Source organism: Carex rostrata, chromosome 9 (assembly GCF_964058835.1).
Source record: "Carex rostrata chromosome 9, lpCarRost1.2, whole genome shotgun sequence".
Taxonomy (NCBI): Eukaryota; Viridiplantae; Streptophyta; class Magnoliopsida; order Poales; family Cyperaceae; genus Carex; species Carex rostrata.
The window spans coordinates 7,142,630-7,152,639 of NC_135926.1; the positions used below are offsets into that span (position 1 = coordinate 7,142,630).

Consider the following 10,010-nt stretch of genomic DNA (forward strand, 5'->3'; position numbering starts at 1 on the left):
TATATGAGGTAGAGAAAGAGCAATTTTTGGGGTTTAGTTTCCTAAAGTAACTCAAAATTTGAGTTTGTATATGGATCGTCCGATCAAAGTATGGATCAATCCGACCAATGATGTTCCAAATAGCAAAGTAGCGAGAGATGGAGAGAACGAGAGTCAATCTAAGGGAGAGAAACGGAGAGAGAAGAGATTTGACCGAAGACACTTTTTTGTGAAGCACTAGTACTTACTTGTTTTCCTAGTAGGGCCAGCGAAATTCATTTGTTTTTTCATTTCGAGTCGTCGGATCGTTTTCGCAAGTGAAGAATTACTTATCGGGGATGACAACTGTGCCAGAAGCACCTGTAGGATGTAGCCTAGTCCTTCCTCTTTCTCATTTTCTGCTCTAATCGGACGGTACAGATCCAAATCTAAATTTTGAGTTACTTTACCGGAACCTAATTCCAATTTTGTTGACGATTTTAATTTGAACCTTTTTTTTAGCTTTCGAGACCTTCGATTTTTGGCTAGTTTTTATAGGTGACTTGTATTAGGTCATGCTTAAGTACATGTATATTAAGTGATCCAAACTTTGGGGCAAATCAGATGTTAAGAAATATCGGACAACAAAGTTGAAGGGCAACCCACTAGCAGCAAAAACTGTAAGTGCTCTGTTAAAAGATAATCTTGCCACAGTACATTGGATGGCAATCAGTGACAATGAACAATGGAAATCTCAGAGTGGTCCAAATGATATCATGCCCGCACTCCGGTTAAGTTATGAGCATATGCCCTTTCATCTCCAAAGGTGTTTCTCATACTGTGCTATGTTTCCCGAGGATCACCATTTTACACGTAAGGAGATGGTATATCTATGGATGGCTGATGACTTTAAATGAGACTACTAACTTTTAGTATGTATAAATATATACTTAGTTACCATAATGCTACTCTGTCGGATTACAAGTGCATAATCCTACCATGTAGTAGTATCGGGTGTCGATCCACAGGGATAGATCTTAGTAGTTTAACAACAATAATACTAGTCTAGGTTTTTCGGGTTTGTTTGGTACTCGTGAATACTAATTAAAATAAAATAAATGATAATAATAATAATAATAATAATAATAATAATAATGATGATGATGATAATAATGATGATAATGATGATGATAATGATGATGATAATGATGATGATAATGATGATGATAATAATAATGATAATAATGATAATAATAATAATAATAACAATAATAACAATAATAACAATAATAACAATAATAACAACAATAACAACAATAACAACAATAATAACAATAACAACAATAATAACAATAATAATAATAATAATAATAATAATAATAATAATAATAATAATAATAATAATAACAATAATAATAGAGTGATGCCGTCATGGATCAATTTTTTTTTTCAGATTTTTGACTGAATTAATCACAACCGTTAATATCAAAAGGGTAAAATTGGAATAGCATCGTATAATAATCTTTTCGTTAATATTTCTGTTAGATCTTCGTCTCTTCCTCTCATAGATCACCCCTCCCTAGGCGAATTCGCATCTCTGAGATCTCTACCTCCCGTCGTCTCTTCCTCTCGTGGATCGCACCCCATCCCCCCCCTTGGCAAATTCGCATCCTCTGAGATCTCTCCCTCCCTCCCGTCGGTCGGCCCCTTTCCTTTGCTCGATATCTCTCCAGTCGCTTTGTATCCTCTCGCCGGTCTTTGTCTCACACACACACAAGACCCTCTCATCAAAAGGATGCCAAAGCATGTAACTGATTCTTTCTCTGGGTTTGAAGCATCGGTTTGACAATCATTACCAGTATGTATGTCAATTGGCCTTTATGCCTGATGATTTATTTTGCCTTGTGGAGTGTCATAACATTGGTCCTGAGTTTTGCATGTTTTTAAGTAAATTTGAATCGATTTTACTTCAGGATTTTAGTTAATCTCTTTTATTTGTTCTACATTTATGTGTAAGATAAGCCCATTTTTTGACACCTCTTTTTCCTCTTCTCTCGAATTCCAATTCGGCGCCACAAAACCAAATTCATTGCATAACTTCAATTTTGTAATATCAACAGTTTCATTGGTTTGTACCAATAGGCATGATTTGCTAGTCGGGGTGTTGTGCCGTACCAGTGAGGTACTTTCAATAGGAGGGGTAATAGGGGCCATGAGGGTATCGATATCTCTCGTGTTGGTACCATGACTTGTCATGATATTTTTGAATAAAAGGGTTGGTTTTGTATAACTTGAATATGTGCCCTTTAGGTTCGGAATGAACTGTTCTGAATTGCTTGCATATTTATCTGCATATTGGGAATGAACTTGAGTTGAAGGAGATTGTAATAGAAAAAAAAATTATGTAATTATTACAAAAGAGCAGTAGCTGGGACAGTAATATTTTACTACAAACCTTTAAAGAAAACTTTTGCTGGTACGAGAGGCTTTACCATTGAAGGTCCAATTTGCACTGTAAAATCCTTCAATTTGGTACCTTCTCTCCCATACTCACATATTTTCCCATTCTTTGTTTTTTCTGGTTGTTTTGCTGATTGGATTATATGAGAAGGCGACTCCTCCTCGTATGAAGAGCTACTGACAAGCCACTTCTCAGTATCTTCTCATTTTTTTTAGAAGCTAGGCAGTTGCTGCCAAGTTGGTATTATAATAAAAGTTTTACATCTATCAAAAGTACCTCCTTACTGTACTGTACCGAACCCCAAAAATTCCACTGATATACATAATCAAGTCGATGTTCTTTTCTATCTAACTATAAATTACTCAACATTGTAAACAATTCAAAACGACAGAAATCCAAAAAAAATGAAAAATTTGGTCTCCAAGCACATTTTAATATAGATTGAACATCTAACGGTTTGGATTTGTTGTTTGAACATCAAATACTAAAATTTGACCCCGTAAGCACTTAGATCGAAGTGTTACTGGTAGCAATTTAGTTATTCTCTAAATATATATATTTGTATGAAGATGATACATGATACAATAAAATTTTGTATTTTATTAAATTTTCATAATACAAATTAGTTGTATTCATTATTTTTTTCTTGTTTTGAAAAATAATTTATCGAACACACAAAACAAAATATCAATAACACTTTTTTATCCATTATCCGACCCGTACCGTATTAAAAAAGATGAGTACGAATAGAGATTTTTTTCATTATCATAAGAGATACGGAAATAAAAATGTCTCCACCAAACCCGTATTGTATCGTATCCGTTGACACTCCTACTACTTAGCTTGATTTCCACGTTCACAGTATAATGTGTAAAAATTTGTTACCACGTTCACAGTATAATGTGTAAAAATTTGTTAGTAATGAGATGAAAGATCTAATACAGCGTAAATTACTAAATAATTATGTCATCGTAAAATTCTAATGTATGGTTATTAGAATGAACAAATTATATTTATTGTGTATTAATCTTGCTAACTCATCGATATCAATCTTGCCATAAAATAATATATAATTTTCTATTTATAAGCTAGAAAGACGTGTTACAATTATAAAGGAAAAAATGAATGCCAATAGTAATGGAGTAATAGGACAATGAATTGAGAATTAATATTGAAAATTACAGAATGAACATCTGCGTCAATTTTATTTTATAACAGTTAGTTAATTATTACCAAATCTAATATGATATCTCGAATATATTGTAAATGTGCCTTATTATTTCATTAAAGAGAATGGGCCTTATTTCAAAAAACAAATTATATGTGTTTAATTTTCTCTCACAATTTGGAACTTTCGTTTCATTTTATTATTAAAGGTATTAACAACTAGCATGAACTGTCAGCACTTGAAAATAAAATTTTTATCAGTACAACAAGAATAAACGAAAAATAGATTTTACCAGTATCTTACAGTATCTCTTTATTATCTAACTATAACCTTGTCGTATCATTATGAATTATGAAAATATTAATAACATAAAAAGATCCATAAAAAGTTATTATTTCCATTCTGGTTTTCACCTAATCACGATTTTTTTTTTCAGCGGAGGATTCGTGTTTCATACTATCCAGTAACTTCTAGAATAACAATATTAAGGAGAAAATAACAAATTAAGTGAAGAGGAAAACAATAAGAATAGTAAAGAGGAATTACAATTATGTGTAGCAAAATTTACCAAATTTATCAGCATAAGAGGAGATTGTACGCATATATGTGCAAAATAAAAAGGACATTTCCAAAAATTACAGTCAAATTGGTAAAATAATGACCAAAATGCATATTATGTGGCTAAAACTACTATAATACAATCATGTCCTAGTAGTTAACAAATTAATATAATTCCTCATATTCAAGAGTAATCGTGCAACTATAAATTTTACAAAAATATCCTCGCCTTGTCACTTGATTCATCTTTCCATCTCTTGCATCAGGGTTGGTAAACCTTTAGTCATCTTTCCCACATTTTGCAATAGCCCAGGCACTGAACCAACTTGATTATATCTATATGACAATACAACCAAAAAAAATACAATAAAAATACAATTGAAAATTCAAACGGCATCAAAGTTTTTATCCTTTTACCAGCATTAGCATTGAGCAAGTCATATCCAAAATGTGTATTCATAATTGTTTCTACTAAATAAATAAAGGGAAAATGTCACGTACCAACTTTTTAGCTTAACTCTCCAGCTTGCTTGCATCTTTTGGCATATGAAGTCTAGGTGAGATTTCACAGTTGCCAGCTTGATCAAAAGGAACTGAAAAAAAGATTGAAGGAATCAAACTTTCATGAAACGAAATATTTGAAACAAAAATATATGCCCAGGTGTTACAAATTTTTTTAACTGAAATATCATATTAGAATGTTCCAAGTTTCTGTGCTGAAAATGTCAGATTAACCAGTAATTACTACTGCCAATTACCAATAGAAGAATCACATTTAAATTCTCCTCTAGTTCAACATTAATAAAGAAAGCAAGAATAAATTAAGAAAAAACTAAATCAAAAGTAGCAAAGAGGAATCACAGTTCAGCATTAGAAAATTTTCCTTACCAGTAAACAAGGGCATGTCAGTCATTAATAAATTTGACCGAACAAGGGACATACTTTAGAACTAAGCACTTCTCCTGTAATTGCTAGACTAATAATATTAAGACTATCTGTAGATGCTTAAAAGTTTGTTACTAATAGATGCAAACAAATGTTTGATATCTGACCTTAGCTCAGGACCAAAATGCCCCTGGTGCAGTTCATAACAGATGATCGCTTAGAGGAGTATATAAAGCAATATTTTAGCACATTTGGTGTAAATGATGACCATTAATGAAAGTTAGATTAACCCAATCAAACAACAACATATATTGATCCAAATTGAGGAGCATATCACTAGTTCGAGGATGTCAATGTAGGCTTGGCAAGTTGGAGAGTGCATTCACGTATGCTTCTAGCTTCTAACATGAAATTAAAAAGGGAAAGTGAAGCAATGCATTTGTATGGTTTCACTTTAGAAGTTTCATATTCAGATCCATATGTAAACAAATGAAACTCCTGTTTAAAATTAATCAGTAGAAATCAGCTACGCATTGTTCTAGCAAAGATCGCTAGCAAAACATATAAAAAAAAGGTGTAAATTAATATATTACAAAGAAATATATCACTGAAAGAAAAATTATAAACATAAAAGAAATAAAAGATCAAAGGCCAGGGCTAATAGATAGTGAAAATGGTATACTGGTACAATGGGCAACACATGAACCAATTTCAGTACCTAATTATCCAAGAATGAAATATAATCTGATCTGGAATTATAAAAATGAGAATGCCAACGTTAATGTAACTTCCTGTAGCCACAACACAAGCAAAAGCACCAATGATTCATTTCAATATGGGCAGTTAAATTGAATCTATTGCTTATACAGAAGTTCAAATCGATTTCAACTTGGTCTTGATTGACTATGTGATGACCCAATACTATGCAAGTCTGGTCATGCAAAGTAATGACCTAGTTCGAAGAGCAAGGTCTGCTGTTGGAGAATAAGTTACTTGAATTATAGTTAAAAGAAAATTACTTAACCTCAAGGGCTGCTTTGGATTGGTCAAACTTTCTTGGTTGTTGGCGACTCGCAAGACTTCCACTTGGACAACCTCCTCTTCAATGCGTCCCACGTCTCAAGTACACTGCAAGCAGTCCTGCCTTCCCTTTCGGTAGACTGGATCCAGCGATAGAGCGAGCTCCAATGAAGATTTCCTTCTTCTAGAGACCCTTCATGGAGCAGCGAGGAGGTGGTGGAGCTGTGGAGAGATTTTCCGGTGAAAGCAGCCGCGGCTAAATATGTGAATCGTTCGATCGCGAATAAATGGACGGTCCAATTTTTTTTTTGATCCATTCCAGAATTTGCCTTCTTTTTAATGTTCCCTTTCAGTCTAAGAACATTCAAATTTCCATCATCTTGATCCCTACCAGCTTACTTAGCCAAATCAATTGACAAAAACCAAAACATAAGAAAAAAAATAAAATAATAAAGCACATAAAAGAATGATGATTCTGAGGAGGCCATACATATTTTAAAATACAATATCGGTTTTACAAAACCAGTCTACATAGTCATGTAGAGGTCATACATTCTCTATGGATACAAATCAAGGTTTTTAGAGCCGTTAGAATTAAGCCTTAACATGGAAATAAAAGGAGTTGCCATTTTAACTTTATTCTGGTAAGCACTAGAATTAATAGGAAAAAGAAAGGAAATGAAGATGGGATTAAATCTGCAAAGTTAATCTAACATCTATGCTAAGTGTACCCCTGAAATAGGATCTCCCATGTAGAGAATTACCAAGTCTTATGCTTTGGTACTGTAATTCGAAAATTTCCAATCCATATTCCCTTTGCGCAAAGTACTAGCACGGTGGTAGGTTTATTCCTTGATTTTGAAAGGGTTTTCATTTTTTGTCTCTTCTTCAATTTTGGCCTTTGCTTAATTGCTATTCATATCCCGTTATTTTCTAGTTTTCTGCTGTTCTGAACCTAATTTTTGTGATGTGCATTAGTTAGCAGCAGCTTTATGTACTCTTATTTGCCTAATTCAATAACAGTATACAATATCAATTTCTGAGATTTTCTAATCCTAGCTGTTAAATAATGCTACATAACAATCAGTCGTGTTGAAGAGTACAATATAATACATTTTTCATAACATGGATGAAATAAGAGTACCTTCTTGGCCTTTGTAGCAGGTTCGATTGAGAACTGGGGTAAGAGGTTCGTGAAGTGTACAAAGCACAAGAAATTATCTCCAAGACTACTTTGGAATGGCCAAACACCCTCAAATCTTTGGCAACCTGAAAAGCTCCCAGTTGATAGCCTCCTCTTCGGGTGTCCCACGTATCAAGTACACAGTGAAGCTTCCTTCCCTTTCGGTAGGCAGGATCCAGCGATAGAGCGAGCTCCAATGGAGATTTCTCTTCTTCTGGAGGCCCTTGACGGAGCAGCGAGGCGTTGGTAGAGCTGTGGAGGGATTTTTCGGTGGAGCCGCCGTGGAGGTGGAAGTAGCCGCGATGCTTAGGAATGAGGCGGACATGGGATATATTTGAGAAAGATCCAAAAGATAGTAAGGGGGTTCGTTGTTATAGTTTCATGACTATTTTACCCTTCCAAAAAAATTTTCCGTTATATTAAACAAAGAGTTTTGGTCCTTGCAAAACTTTCTGAACCGTTGGATCGTGACTAAATGGACGGTCCAAAATATTTTTGATCCATTCCAGAATTTGCCATAATGATAATAGTAATAATAGTAATAATAATAATAATAATAGATGCAGTTTGATTTTACAGTTTACTCTGGCGAATTTATAGGTGGAGATACTAATTGTTGTAAACCAAGTTTAGGGAGTCTCTAGGGTTTTGGACGAATTACTTCTGATTAACTCAATACAATATTTATGGTACTCATGTCTACCTGTATACGGCACTGTCACTACTGCATACGATCTCGCCTACGGCCTTCTGTCACTGTCGTATGCGATATAGACCACCCCGCTGAGCAGAGCCACATACCGGTACTATAATTCCTCACGGATTACTTGGGTTCGGTTCTATGCATATTTGAAAGGTTCTCCGACTATAAGGTCGGCTTATGGGGGATAATTATGATAATCACATGATATAATGTAATTAAACCACTCACACCAATCTAATCAATTATATTCCCCTATTACTCGCTAAATAATAACCCTAAACCCTATTTATTACAAGTAATGACCCATTATTATGTTGCTTAGGTGCTAGTACTTACATATTTGTCCGGACGCAACGACTATGAAACAAATGCTAGTACTTACATGTTTGTCACACAAGGACGCAACGACTATGAAACCTCATATGATATGGATTACAAATAATAAATAAATTCCTAATTAAACCTCGAAATCCTATCTAGTCTATATCTTGCCAAAGGAGCCCACTGGGTTCGAACCCTAGCCTTTGAACCGCGGCCAGGCCTCGTTAGCCGAAGTGTTTATAGTACTTACATGTATCCCCTCTCACACCGAGGTACAACGACTTATGACACCTATTGGTATGTGGATGGCACTGGACCATCTGTAGACAGAACTATGTATGCAATGACATATTTCAATAGCATTCTAAGTATAAAGAAATCTCAAATAGACATAAAAGAAAAATAACTATTATAGTAAAGAGCAATTAAAATTCATTACATCCATCCCTAGAGAGGAGGAGCTTAGCTACTCAAAGTCATGAAAAAATAAAAGAAGTAATAAAAGAAAGACATAACCTAGAACCTAGAACACCTCTTCCTTAGAATACTTTTGCCTTGGACTTCGAGCGCCTCTTCTTCTCCACGACTCCAAATATTTCACGCAATATTCTGCTCTAAACTATGGACTTACACAACTAAAACATGCACACTAATTTCTATTACAAGAGAGGTTTATATAGCTTAGCATATGGGTGAGGAGTCATGGAGAACATGGAGATCATGGGAGATCATGGGTGCCAAATATTTATGCTATATTTGGAGCGCTAAACTTAGACTTCAAGGCAAGGCAAGGCCTGCCACATCTGAAAATGCGTCCTTCTAGAAGCTTGCTGTCTAACGGCTGAGATTTAATCCAAACTAGACAGTCCACAGATTCAATCCGTGTGCCCCTGTGGCATAGGCTTTTATGCTGCATGCGACATATCTGAGGCCGTAGGGCACTGTACTTAGCCAAATTTTAGTGAATTTTGCCATGTTGCATGTTGTGCACTTCGTGTAAGGTGTTTGCATACTCCATGTGTTGCCATATTTTGACGCCTTTTTCAGAATCGACTTAAATATGATATTTTTACTCCGTTTTTGGCCTAAATTTGCAACTTTCTCCAAAACCTATCAAAATAGCCTAAAAACACGTTTGCGGTGAATAATTCAGAAAAATAGGTACTTTGCATACGCATTTCCACCATTTTTTGTACTAAAAAATAGTGATTTTCGCTATATATTTTGGCGTTATCAATGGCTCAAAGTTTTCTCAATGTAATATCTGTGGATATTGGGAGTAATTACCTTAATCATCTAGTCAACCGTGGTTTCTTCCAAACCACACAATCAACATATGATGATAAAGAGTATTATACATTTCATGACTTGATTCATGATTTGGCACATGACGTTGCCTTTAAAGAATGTTTAACCATTAATGGTCCAGAACCAAGAAAAATTCCATGTCCACCAACCATTCGTCACATGTCAATCTCTTATACTTGGGAATCAAAAGAAGCCGAACTTGAAGAAGTAATAGTCAGGGCATTGCCTTGTTTGGAAGGAGACAACCTAAGTACGATACTATTAATCAGTTGGGAAGAGTTTTCTTCTGGTACTTTCGAAGGTATTTTGGACCTCCTAAAAAAAGCAAAATTTCTCCGTGCACTGAGGTTAAATCTATTTCCATGGTACAGCCGCATAATTTCAACTTTCAGAATTTTGTTAGCCTTCGTTATTTGAAATTAAGTTCCAGTGACACCGCTCGCAA

General features: G+C 34.7%; 1 long non-coding RNA gene across 2 annotated transcripts; it reads right to left on the minus strand.

The window, feature by feature from the left end:
- Window positions 1–3,936: 3,936 nt before the first annotated feature.
- On the minus strand, window positions 3,937–7,534 carry LOC144559437 (uncharacterized). Of its 2 annotated transcripts, XR_013513139.1 has the most exons (4): window positions 7,195–7,534; window positions 6,055–6,448; window positions 4,643–5,581; window positions 3,937–4,481 (listed from the first exon to the last, which is right to left on the minus strand). It is a non-coding gene; the product is annotated as an uncharacterized LOC144559437 (long non-coding RNA). The 2 variants fall into 2 exon arrangements; XR_013513138.1 differs by having other exon boundaries at window positions 4,643–6,448.
- Window positions 7,535–10,010: the final 2,476 nt, after the last annotated feature.